Below are 14,015 nucleotides of genomic sequence, written 5' to 3'. Positions count from 1 at the left end.
AGCTGGTAAAGAATCTGCCTGCAATGCAGTAGACCCTGGTTCGATCCCTGGGTTGGGAAGATCCCCTGGAGAAGGGAACAGCAACCTACTCTAGTATTCTGGCCTGGAGAATTCCATGGACTGTATAGTCCTTGGGGTCACAAAGAGTCGGACACGACTGAGCGACTTTCAATTCACTTCACTTCATCCTTCATAAGACATGGAACACGTTTTTGATTTTGTGTTGTAATCACGTTTTTATTAAGTTTTTACTTTAAGCATAGTTAAGCTATGTTTTTCCTAATGGCTCTAAATTATTCCATTGTTTGTGTATATTTTCTTGATCCCTTTTAGATAATTTGATCCCTTTTAGATAATTTTTAGAAATAATTTTAGCTTTATCTTGATAATGAAAATATTTCTATAATTGGTGTGCAAATACAAATATGTGTTTGAATTTGTGAAAGTATGTGGAATAAATATGTAAAAAAGGAATCAGGGAGTGTGTCATTTGAAATTGTCAAATTGCCTTCCAAGAATTCTGTGATAGTTAAAATTGGTATCCATCATCAGTGTATGATGCCTCCTGTGTCTTCACAACCTTAGTCACATATAATATTTGAGGTATTTAGAATAAAGACAACAACTACAGAAAAACTATAAGTGAAAGCTATGAGAAGAAGTCTCTGAAGAGAGTATGTTTCTGGTGAGGATTAGGACAGAGATTGTGTCTTTTTATTACAAAACTTTCTGTGCTGCTTGATTTTTTTTAAAACTAAGATAAATCTTAGGAAAAATAATCACAAGAAAGGATTTCTCTTTTTCGGGATAAAGACTGTAAGGTGGCACTCGTGACAAAGAACCCACCTGACAATGCAGAAGACCTAAGAGACACGGTTCAAACCCTAGGTCGGGCAGATTTCCTGGAGGAGGGCATGGCAACCCACTCCAGTATTCTTGCCTGGAGAATCCCATGGACAGAGGAGGCTGGTGGGCTATGGTCCACAGGGTTGCAAAGAGTCAGACAAGACTGAAGAAATTCAGTGGTGGACTTTGTATTTGGAATTTAACTTTTTGTTATTACCAGTTTATTAATTCTATTTCTCTCACAGTAAAGTATATGCTTCATGAAAAGAGTTTTTCAACAGTTCTCCCGTATTTCATCATGCCAAACACATTGATTTAGCCATACGGCATGCTGCTTGCTAAATCACTTCAGTCATGTCCAGTTCTTTGTGACCCTATGGACTGTAGCCCATCAGGCTCCTCTGTCCACGGGATTATCCAGGCAAGAACACTGGAGTGGGTTCCCAGGCCCTCCTCCAGGGGATCTTCCCCACCCAGGGATTGAACCCATGTCTTTTATGTGTCCTGCATTAGCAGACAAGTTCTTCACCGCTAGCACCACCTGAGAAGCCTTAGGCATATTAGATGGGCTCAAAAATATAAGCTGAAGTAATTTACAAAGATTAGGTACCAGAAGAATGCTATAAATCTGAAACAACTGGCCAAGGAAAGTGAGCCAAATTTAATTCTTACTTTTAAGATAGTGAAGAAGCCATTTCAACTGTCAAATACTCTGGACCAGTCCTTCAGGCACAGTGCAATAACATGCAGTTCTGGGTATCTGGAGATTTGATTTCCAGTCTTAGCCACTAGCTAGCTGCATACCTTTCCCGAGGCTTAGTTTTCCATCTTCAAATGGATACATAGAGACATAGACATATACATATGCCTATGTGTGTGTGTGAATGTATGTAATGAAGTAAAGTTTCATCAGTATGATACTTACTATGACATAATTAATGAAAGATAATTGTATAGTATTAAATGATTTATCAGAGTATTTTTTTACTGCTGTCTTCAGGAACTGTTTATCTTATAATAAATAAAAAATAAATATATTTCAAAAATATGAGTTATTCAATAGCACAATTCATGGTCAAAACTTTAAAAAAAGCATATTGTAAGACTTAAAAATACTATTTCAAATATAAGTTTATATGTGTGTGTGCTCAGTCATGTCCAACTCTTTCTGACCACATGGGCAAGAATATTGGTGTAGGTTGCCATTTCCTACTGCAGGGGATCTTCCTGACCAGGGGTTGAACCCACATTTCTTGCATCTCCTGAATTGCTAGGGGGGTTCTTTATTACTGCACTACCTGGGAAACCCTACTAAGATATGTAATAACACTTTTTTCCCAAAAAATCTTAGCCTAAAGGTAGCTGCATTTAAGTAAGAAAATTAAAATTTTGGGTAATAAATATCCCAGATGCTACACAAAAGTATGTTTTTATAAATAGAAAAATACAGTTGATTGTGGGAAAATACTATAGCTCAGATTATATGGATTATATTTGTGCATGTACATATTATATTTCAAATATTCACTTATGGAGTTAATATTGCTACATCTAATCATAACTTTTTTAGTCATAATTTATTTTCTAATACTCTAATGTCTTTGTGGTATTTCATACACAGATGCAAAGTTTTTACAATCTCATAATATACTTTTAATCTCTGACATAAAATGATAGGCAAAAGAGTAAGAAAGATAAAAAGGGAAAATATGATCTATTTCTACTCATTTGTCATAAAAATTGGAATAAGAAAGCAAAACAGTCCCTCAAGTTTAAATTAAAGGGAGCTGGTGTTTCTTTCTTATTTTTTTTTTAAAGTCTTCTTCCTTTAGTGCATTTACTAACTGATATTTTTTCCTTCTGGACAGAAGTCCCTCCTAGCCTCACTAAACTGACCTCTGTTTGGTTCTTCCAGCAGTAATGATAGAGTTTGCTTATAAAGTCCTGGCATTGAAAAATGCTACTCCTTCAATTTCAAACCTCCTGTGGCTTCAGCTGGAATGTAGCCTTAGGGGAACACATGTAGATAGGTGAGGAGAAAGGAGACACCCACTTAACTGGCCAAAGCTTTTGAACAAATCCTGACAATCAATAGAGTAACAGATGCCAAAGCCGGCTTGCCCAGCCTGGGAATGAGTTCACGGACTTTGCCATGGAGAGGCCTTTTAGAGTTTCTCTGGTGTCACCTACTTCTGTTGCTGTCCAGAGGCAAGATCTGATAAACTGATTGAGGATTGAGACAGAAGTGTTATATTTCACAAAAGATGTCTTTATGCTGTGCAAATTGAAAAAATGGACTCAGTGGAGAAAGGGGAGGGTGGGATGGTTTGAGAGAATGACATCGAACCATACACATTACCATATGTAAAATAAATAACCAGTGTGAGTTTGATGTGCGAAGCAGGGCACCCAAAGCCAGTGATGTGACAACCTGGAGGGGAAGGGTGGGGAGGGAGGGAGGTCGGGGTTCAGGATGGAGGGGACACATATCCATGGCTGATTCATATTGGTGTATGGCAAAAACATCACAATATTGTAAAGTAATTATCCTCCAATTAAAATAAACAAAATAAAGAGAAAGAGTGGCTTATTTCACTGAGTCCTATGACATCTACTTCTCATCTTTTCTTTTTTTTTTCCTAACATGTAATGGCATTATAGAGAGAAAAATACAAACAATCTCAAAATAAGAGGAGTAGAAAAAGAAGAAGAAGAAAAAGACTTCTAAAAAGATGTGTGAATATAAAGGTAAAGAAGGAATACAGAGATGAAGAATCTCTTCCATTACCAGTCACCAATATTAACTTCTGATTGATTGCAAATTTAACATCATTTCCTGAGTAAATTTTGTGTACTTGGTAAATTAAAATAAGAATTGACTGATCTGTTTTCTTTACATCCATATACAGTTATACTGCATTTATAGTTTAGAAGTTTTATTCCCTTTTTTGGGGACATTTTGTTAACTCATTAGCTTGACTAACATATAGAAACTATACTTACCATTATTTTATTATATATTTTTTTCTATCTCACTCACTGAAATGTCAGTTTCATCAACCATGGGACTGATTCTCTTTTTCTCACTCTTCCAACAGGAATGCCCAGTGGGTTAGTCAAAACCCAGTAAATACTTATTGAATAACAGTATTTTATGTAATGTAGTTTATATTTCTTTGGAATTAACTAAAATAATTTTCCACTGAAAATATTTCATGAAGTATAATGTTTAGGTCTTAATACAATAGGCCAGACACTGTTTGATCAGTGTATTTGAAAATCTCATCTCAAAAAAAACAAACAAAAAAAAAAGAAAATCTCATCTCTTTTTGCCTATGCAAGATTTTTGCTCATGCTTTTCTATTGCGTTGTCTGTGTTGACCTTAATAACATTAGAGTTGTTTCCATAGTCTAAATGTCTGTTCTTTGTTGGTTATGCGTACAGTAACTACCCTCTCCGACAATATCATCACCCCATACATATTGTGGTGCCAAGCATCAGGACAGGCAGCCAAGGAGACAATGAGTGGTTTACAAATATTTATTTGAGGAAATTACTCTTTCAAATAAATATGTGTGAGGAATTCCAATTTAATAAGGAAAAAGAATTATACTTTAAAAATTTTTTTTAATTTATTTATTTTAATAGGAGGCTACTTACTTTACAATATTGTAACGGTTTTGTTAAAGGAAATTTTGAATGCCTTTGGTTGAACTTATTTGCTCTTCCTCTAGTCCCACATAGCAACATTTGACATATCTTTAAAGAAATTAAGGAACCCAAAGTATAAAGTCTGAACCGTATTTTGAGAGATTAACAGTTTCTTTTTGAATCTCAGGCTTTCTATCATTAATTTATTAATGTATTGACATATAATATGAAGATTAAAATAATTAATATTAAAATATGAATATATTTAATTGAAATTTCTTATGAATTCTCCAGTTATATCACATGCCCTCTATATGCTATCATTTTGAAATAAATGTCTAGCACATACCTTTTATAAAATGTATACTTCTATTTCCTGAAAAAGTGAGCTAATTATTTTAGAATCAATTTTCCTTCCTTATAAATGCTCAATATATTTTATTTAATTTCCTTAATGAGGTTGAAGAGTTTGAAAATAGTGGAGATAGTGAAGATAATTTTAGTAGAAAGTTATGAACCTAGAGATATGGAAAGAATATGAGAGCACCAAATCTGCTTTTGTCCTAAAACCATCATTTGATACCTTGAAACTGGTTTTAGCTAATGAAGAGCTAGAGGCTAATCTAGACCCAGGACTATCAAGGTGTGGAATCTCACAAGAAATCCTCCCTACATTTACTTGAAAGTCAAAGATCTCTTCAGAGAAGGATGAACGAGAAGGAAACCCTCCTCTCCTCCTACTGCTCCAAGCTCATGGTTCTGGAAAAAGGGTCATAAAATCATTCACATAAATGAAAAAGTATCCTAAGTTCATAGAGATGATAAAGTACAATTTATATTATCTCAATTTTCTCCAAATTGATGTGTGGATTTAATACCACACCAATCAACATTCAGTGTGGTTTGTGAATGTGTGTGTGTGTAGTTGTGTTTGTGTAACCTAACAATCATATATATCTATAGCAATCATACATATATATATAAACAATCATATATATATAACAATATAACAATATGTATAACAATCATATATATTTATAAATATATATAGGATTGAATATGCTCATAACACTCTTGAGAGAACTTGTGAAAGGTCAAAACATATTGTAAAGCAATAGTAATAAAGCTGGTTTGGAACTGGTTCAGAAGCAAACAGACCAATGGTTAGGAACAGAAATTACAGAAAGTATCACTTATTTGACTACGGCAAATGTGCCATTATGAATGATGAAGAAACCAAAGTTTTGTTTGTTAATTTTTTTTCCCATTAAATGGTTCTAAGAAAATTGAGTATTCAAATAAAATAAAGTTTCAGATTATCAAAGGCCTAAAATTAAAATTTTAAAAAGTTAGATAATCCAGAATTGTGTGAGTGTTTAAGTCATGAAAGAACATCTTGAATTATAAATAGCTCTGAAAATACAGAACTTTTTCTGTATTTGACTTCTGTCATAGCTCAGTTGGTAAAGAATCTGCCTGCAATGCAGGAGACCTGGGTTCTATTCCTGGGTCGAGAAGATCCCCTGGAGCAGGAAATGACAACCCATTCCAGTATTCTTACCTGGAAAATCCCATGCACAGAGGAGCCTGGCAGGCTACAGTCCATGGAGTCACACGAGTCGGATGCGACTTAGCGACTAAAGAGAGAGAGAGATACAGAAAAATACTGATAAAATTTGCTACGTTATATTAAGAACCTTTGTTCATTAAAGCACCTAAGGGAGAAAGGAGAAGCCACAAAGTAAGGGAACTCTATATTAGAAAAAATAGCTTTCCTGAATGCTATAGCCACATAAAGAACATGATTCTGTAAGTGAAGCACAAATTGTGTTTCAGCTCTCATTGTCTCCTTGGCTGCCTGTCCTGATGCTTGGCACCACAATATATATGGGGTGATGATATTGTCGGAGAGGGTAGTTACTGTACGCATAACCAACAAAGAACAGACACTTAGACTATGGAAACAACTCTAATGTTATTAAGGTCAACACAGACAACGCAATAGAAAAGCATGAGCAAAAATCTTGCATAGGCAAATTATAAACAAAAAAGTCCAAAAGGAAATGAAATGATATACATGGTTACTATAATTAATAATCATAGTAATAAAAATGAAAGCCATTATCATTAAATGATAGGAAATATCATTATATAAGTACTAGATTGGACAAAATTAACTTGGAACATGAAGTGTCTGAAAGGTTGTGCAGCAATAGAAACTTATACACTGTTGTAGAAATAAAATTGGTATGAGTACTGACAAATGAAGTTTTGAACACACTCTAAGCAGTTCAGCTTTAGGTATAACAGTAAAGAGTAGAATATTGCTACTACATACATGAAGATATGGACTTCCCAAGTGGTGGAGTGGTAAAGAATCTGCCTGCCAATGCAGAAGATGCTGGTTCGATCCCTGGATTGGGAAGATCCCCTGGAAAAGGAAATGGCAACCACTCCAGTATTCTTGCCTGGGAAATCGCATGGACAGAGGAGCCTGGTGGGTTAGAGCTCACGGGGTCACAAAGAGTCAGACATCACTTAGTGACTGAACAACAGGAAATATGAAGATATAATTACAAGAATGTTCAAGTGAAGTATTACTCAGAATAGCTCTACTCTGGAAACAAACCAAGCATTCATCAACAATAGAACGATAAGAATTACGGTGTTGGAAGTGTTAGCCACTCAGCCGCTCTTTGCGACCCCATGGACTAAACCACCAGGCTCCTCTGTTCATTAAATTCTCCAGGGAAGGATACTGGAGTGGGTAGTCATTTCCTTCTCCACGGGATCTTCCCGACCCAGGGATTGAACCCAAGCATACAAACAAAAATATCATATTTATGAATGCATATATATCATAATTTCAATTATATGATGTCAAAAAGAAGTCAAAACAAAAGCATGCTGCATAGGGACCATACTAAGAATGCCACAGAAATTATTGAAAGCAGACTCTGGAAAGTGATTATACATGGAGGGGAAAGAGATGTGATTGAGAAGAAACTTGAGAAATTTGCAAATGCAGGCAATATTCTATTTTCATATACATCTTGGAGGTTATTTCTTTTTTATTCACTTTATATTTTTTGTCCATACCAGTTTTGCTTCATATATGTTTTGTATTTGCTTTGCTTTGTATATTGTTTTCTTTGTGAAGAGTTTATAAGTTTTTAAGTAGAGAAAATTATTCTCAATTGGATAATTGGGAATTTGCTAATTTACTTGTTGGGGAGGTATATTGGTTTCCTGGGGCTGCTTTTAGAAAGTGCTGAACACTGTGGGGGTTAAAACAAGAGAAAATTGCTCACTCACAATTCTGGAGGTTAGAAATCCAAAATCGAGGTGTGGGCAGGCCCATGCTCTTCCTGAAGGCTCTAGGGGAGACATTTTTCTTGGCTTTTCCTGGCTTCTACAGGTTGCCAACAATCCTTGGCATTCATGGCTTGCAGCTGCATCGCTGCCTGTGTCTTCACGTGGTTGTCTTCCTTCTGCGTCTGTTTCTTGGTCCAAAGTCTTGTCTTCTTATGAGAACAGCAGTTGTATTAGATTTAGGGTCTCTTCTAATCCAACAGGATCTCATTTTTTTCTTAAGATTTTTTTTTTTTGACGTGGACCATTATTTTAAGTCTTTATTGAATTTGTTACAATATTTCTTCTGTTGTTTATGTTCTGGTGTTTTGGCTGTGAGGCTGTGGGATCTTAGTGCCCCAGCCAGGGATGGAACCCTCAGCCCCAGCACTGGAAGGTGAAGTCTCAGTGACTGGACCACCAGGGAAGTCCCCAGTATGGCCTCAGCTTAATTTATTACATCTGCAAAGACACTATTTCCAAATAAGGTCACATTCTGAGGTTCTGGGTCACATGAATTTTGGAGGGATACTATTCAATCCAGTATATGGGTGCATAGTTTAATAAGTTCATGAGGTTTTATAAATTATGTTTTATAAGCAGCAATATTAAGTTTTAATTAACAACTCATCTCTAAATCATGAGCCATAGAACCTGGCCCAAGGTTTGAAATCTTTCCAAATCAAAGTAAAACACACATATGTAAACTAGGGAAAGCAAACTTGATCTGGGTATCTTGAGGAAGTAGTTATATGGAAATTGTATCATATTCTCTATGGAAAAAAGACCAAAAGTGATAGATAGCAAATTTTTTATTGAGGATTAAAATCAAAGTTGTGTTCTTCATTGCCTGAATCTAGCTCAGAGGAGTTTTAGTTCTGCTAATCACTGAATCTATCAGAAGGAACACTCTAATTCTTAATAAATCCATTGCTCAAAATTAGATAAACATATTTCATACTGAAAAATCCCAGAGATATTTAATGTGTAGTTAATAACAATCTGAATATTTGAATATTCTTCTTTTTTTGGTTACAGCTATCTTTTTGTCCTTTATAGTAGAGTAAGCATTGGACTTCAACATAATTTATGTTTTCTTTATGTCCATTAAATAATAATCATGACTAACATTCACATTTTGGGGTAATATATGACCTCTTTGAATCTAAATATATAACAGAATTGTTTTCTCTAAAATAGGTTAAATAACATTTTCTTTGCAATCCTTTAAATTTCTGTGTCCACAGTCTGTCAGCTTTCCTTTAGTATCTGGAATGTTGTTTCTCAATACTTTTAAAATATTGAAATATGAGATTTGAATTGGAAAATGTGAGTAATTATCTCCAAAACCAAATTGGGCTTATGCTGTATCTCCTTAATAGCTCAGCCCACAAAGAAAAACAAAGTGCTTTGGGAGCAGAGTGGGAAAGAGAGGAACGATAAATCTGGCTTCATTTCAAAGTTTAAAAGAAAAAATAAAATGGCTCCTGGCAGACTCAAAGGCCTGAATTATATTCAAAATATCATTGAACGTTAAAACTGGAAATTATCTTACAAATCATTAGCCAATTCAATCCTTTCATTTAATAGATGAGGAACCAGAAACCCAGAGAGAATTAATACCATGCTTAAGTCTTCCCAGCTAGCCAGGCATAGTTCTTCTGCTTTGTTCTATCTGTAGGACCCAAACGAATAGATTTGTAAGCACCCTGCTTTCCTAAACACCTGGATCCATTAATGTCCTGGTTTAAAGTTCAAGAAGACCTGCAGTATTAATATCTAGTGTGACACTGCTGGAAGCCTTAGGGATTGTTCAGATGTGGGGAAGTGAGTGGTCCCAAGTGAGAAATTAGGTTTATATAGATGTTTATCTTTCACCCTTTACAGTACCATCCTGTGTTTATTTAGATTATTTTAAATAGCATGCTAATGAGAGACTATAGCTTATGATTTTTAATTGTTTTGGAGGCCCATGAATAATTGTGGATGAATGTGGCTAATTGTCCTTAGAGTGAAAGTGAAATATTAAAAATTTACTTTAATCAACTTCATTTCTTTGGAGCACTTCTCAGCACAGGTGTCTGCATCAAGCTTCATTCACAGGCATATATCTCCACATTTTTTCTTTGCGCCTTCAGGTCACCCAGGACTTTTTTTTTTGCCTGCACCATGTAGCTTGCCGGATCTCAGTTCCCCAACCATGGACTAAACCTGTGCTGCAGCAGAGACAGTGACGAATCCTAAAGTAGATCACCAGGGAACTCCCCAACACAGGACTTTTGATCTCATTTCTTCCTTACTGGCATTTATATACATATTTTAACCTGCATCTAAATTTTGGAGGCATCTTGAATTTATTCCATCTATCTGGGTATATTTGTCTTCGGTATGGATTGAGGAAAAGAGGCAATCATAGATAATAGAAAATTTTAAACTAAAACCTACTTAAAACACGGTCCCTGATTTAATATTCTGCACAATTAGTGATCAAAAATGGAAAATTAGTTTGATACATGGATTTTTGTCTTACATTTGTGCCAATTCTATTCCTTGAACATATTTCCATCCAGGTACATGATTGTCATCCTTTTTTTTTTTTTTTAAGAGTGTGTTGGTGGGTAAACAACATTCCCTGATCCAATCCAGGTCAATTCTTGAGTTTCTACCAGCTGTAGGACTCAACAGTCCACTGAGGACACTTTCAAAGCCCCAAGTGTCCTCCTCTTAAAGGCTCAGATCTCTCGTGTCTAACCTTTGAAGAGGCGTGGAGTCCAGTGCAGTTTGGTCCTATGCCCACGACAACTAGGGGATATTATTTGCTGAGTAGTAGTTCTCAATGAACCTCGATTAGAAGCTTTAGACGAACTCTGTATTCTAGACAACACTGTAGTTTCTGTGAAAAACACTGCTACATTCCCAGTACTTTTCCACAGGCATTAATTTTTCAGTTTGGTGTCCCAAAGAAAAATGAACTTCATGCTAAACTGGCAAGTGCCCTCAAGGTCAGTGCATATATTACAACAAACCACGCTTAGTACCAGATCATGACAGTGTTTGTTGAACATCCGTCTCCTGATGGGCTTTTGGGGGCAGGAATTCTGGCTACAGTGAGGAAACACCAATGTTTAGCTTCTGTCCCTTCCAGCTGGGGGGTTGATCAACTGAGAAAAATCACCATGTGATATTTAGTTTATAGGAATCAATACCCTAGTTGGCTTGAGCATGAGATATGACAGTTTTATTAATCAGCTTTTTAAGTCCCACACAGAAGCAATTCCAAAGTTATAAAAGGCCCAGTTCCAGCATCAAGCACATCATGAACTGGGATCTCTGCTTCCCTTCTTCCTTTCTCATTGAATGCTGGGATTCATTCCAGACTACCATGCTTTTGGACCATTCTGTGGACATTCTTTCAGAGGCCTTGAGGGAAGCAGGCACCTTCCCTTCATTTTTATTTTCACAATTGTGAATCTCTGAAGAAAAGCATTGGGTTGCCTACTGCACTCACAGCTCCCATATGCAAATTTTCCCATGCCCTCCCCAAAGCACTTCATACAGTAGCTATGCTGAACTTCCCAACTGACCACGGTACATATTTTATCTGCTAAATGATAATGTTACTCAAGAGTAGCACAGGAGATCTCCTTTATCTTCACAGACAGCAACTAAGAGCTTTAGACTGGAGACAAATAATAGATTTTCTCATTGCACACCTTAATAGTCTTGTTTTATTTATACTTATACATGTGAGAGCAAGAAACACAACTTGAATTTAATAAACAGTGATAATGTTTGAACAAGATCAGTCAGTTCAGTCGCTCAGTCATGTCCAACTCTTTGTGACCCCATGGACTGCATTGTGCCAGGCTTCCCTGTCCATCACCAACTCCCAGAGTTGCTCAAACTTATCTCCATAGAGTCGGCGATGAGACATTACTTTGCACAGTCGGTGATGCCATCCAACCATTTTGTCCTCTGTCATCCCCTTCTCCTCCTGCCTTCAATCTTTCCCAGCATCAGGGTCTTTTCCAATGAGTAAGTTCTTCACATCAGGTGGCCAAAGTATTGGAGCTTCAGCTTCAGCATCATTCCTTCTAATGAATATTCAGAATATTCAGAACTGATTTCCTTTAGGATTGACTGTTTTCACTCCTTGCAGTCCAAGGGAGTTGCAAGAGTCTTCTCCAACACCACAGTTCAAAAACATAAATTCTTTGGCACTCAGCTTTCTTTATGGTCCAACTCTAACATTCATTCATGACTACCGGAAAAACCATAGATTTGACTAGATGGACGTTTGTTGGCAAATGTCTCTGCTTTTTAACATGCTGTCTACGTTGATCATAGCTTTTCTTCCAAGGAGCAAGCACTTTTTAATTTCATGGCTGCAGTCACCATCTGCAGTGATTTTTGGAGCCTAAGAAAATAAAGTCTGTCACAGCTTCCATTGTTTCCTCATCTATTTGCCATGAAGTGATGGGACCAGATGCCTTGATCTTAGCTTTTTTAATGTTGAGTTTTAAGTCAGCTTTTTCACTCCCCTCTTTCACTTTCATCAACAGGCTCTTTAATCTTCACTTTCGGCCATAAGAGTAGTATCATCTGCATATCTGAGGTTATTGATATTTCTCCCTGCAATTTTGATTCCAGCTTGTGCTTCATCCAGCCTGCCATTTCACATGATGTACTCTGCATATAAGTTGAATAAACACGGTGACAATATACAGCCTTGACATACTCTTTTTCCAATTTGGAACCAGTCCACTGTTCCATGTCCAGTTCTAACTGCTGCTTCTTGACCTGCATACAGATTTCTCAGGAGGCAAGTAAGGTGGTCTGGTATTCCCTTCTTAATCAGGAGGCAAGTAAGGTGGTCTGGTATTCCTATTTCTTTAAGAATTTTCCACAGTTTGTTCTGATCCACATGGTCAAAGGCTTTGGTGTAGTCAATGAAGCAGAAGTAGATGTGTTTCTGGAATTCTCTTGCTTTTTCTATAATCCAACAGATGTTGGCAACTTGATCTCTGGTTCTTCTGCCTTTTCTAAATCCAGCTTGAACATCTGGAAGTTCTTGGTAGTATGTCTAAGAGATGTGAAAGGTTATCCCTGATTCTTTGATCAGAGAAAGCACTGTCATGGAATACATTCACTTTTTTTGAGAGTAGATTTTTATTCTTCAGACTAGTGTTCAGTACGGAAAAGAAATTGGGCAGTAGTACAGAGACTTCCCTCACTCTCTGCCACACACATTTTTAGTATTACTAACATCTGCCACTAGTGTAACACATTTGTTACAATTGATGAGCCAATATTGATAGTTTATTATTAACTATAGTCCATGGTTGACATTGGAGAACCAGTGACTCAGTGGTAAAGGATCTGCCTGTAATGCAGGTGATGCAGGAGAGGCGGGTTCAATCCCCAGGTTGAGAAGATCCCCTAGAGGAGGTCATGGCAACCCACTCCAGTATTCTTGCTGGGAAATCCCATGGATGGAGGAGCCTGGTGGGCTACAGTCCATAGAGTCACAAAAAGTCGGACACAACTGAGCGACTGAGCAGGAGAACATAGTTGACATTAGGGTTCACTCTTTGTGCTGTGCAGTCTATGGGTTTTGTCAAACGTACAATGACATGTATCCATTATTACAATATCGTACAGAATAGTTTCATTGCCTTAAAAATCTTGTGCTCCTCCTACTCATCTCTTCCTTCCTTCCCCAAAATTCCCAAGCCTTTTTACTGACCTTTTTACTGAATCCATAGTTGTTGCCTATTTGAGAATGTCCTATAGTTAGAATCATATTCTACATCGACTTTACAGATTGACTCTTTTCATTTCAAATATGTATTTAAGGCTATTCATGTATTTTCATGACTTGATAGGTCATTTCTTTTTATAGCTGAATACTGTTCCATTGTATGTGTTTGACACAGTTTATCCATTCACCTACCAAAGGACATGTTGGTTGCCTTCACTTTAGGGCAATTATGAATAAAGCTGTTATAAACATTCATGTGCAGGTTTCTGTGTAGACATAAGTTTTTAACTCATTTGGATAACTACCTGGTAGTGTGATTGCTGGAGAGTGTGCTAGGAATATGCTTAGCTTTGTAAGAAAGTGCAGACTGTCTTCCTAGGTGGTTGTGTCTGCCTTGTATTCCTA

At 36.6% G+C, this 14,015-nt stretch overlaps 1 pseudogene; it reads right to left on the bottom strand.

Annotated features, from left to right (window-relative positions):
* Positions 1-13,812, bottom strand: part of LOC145518956 (aurora kinase B-like) — a 33,454-nt pseudogene extending 19,642 nt beyond the window's left edge.
* Between the last annotated feature and the right edge of the window lie 203 nt (positions 13,813-14,015).

The sequence above is a fragment of the Giraffa tippelskirchi genome, chromosome 8, assembly GCF_054371585.1.
Source record: "Giraffa tippelskirchi isolate mGirTip1 chromosome 8, T2T-mGirTip1v1.2.pri, whole genome shotgun sequence".
Lineage (NCBI taxonomy): Eukaryota > Metazoa > Chordata > Mammalia > Artiodactyla > Giraffidae > Giraffa > Giraffa tippelskirchi.
This window is presented reverse-complemented; position numbering and strand designations above follow the sequence as displayed.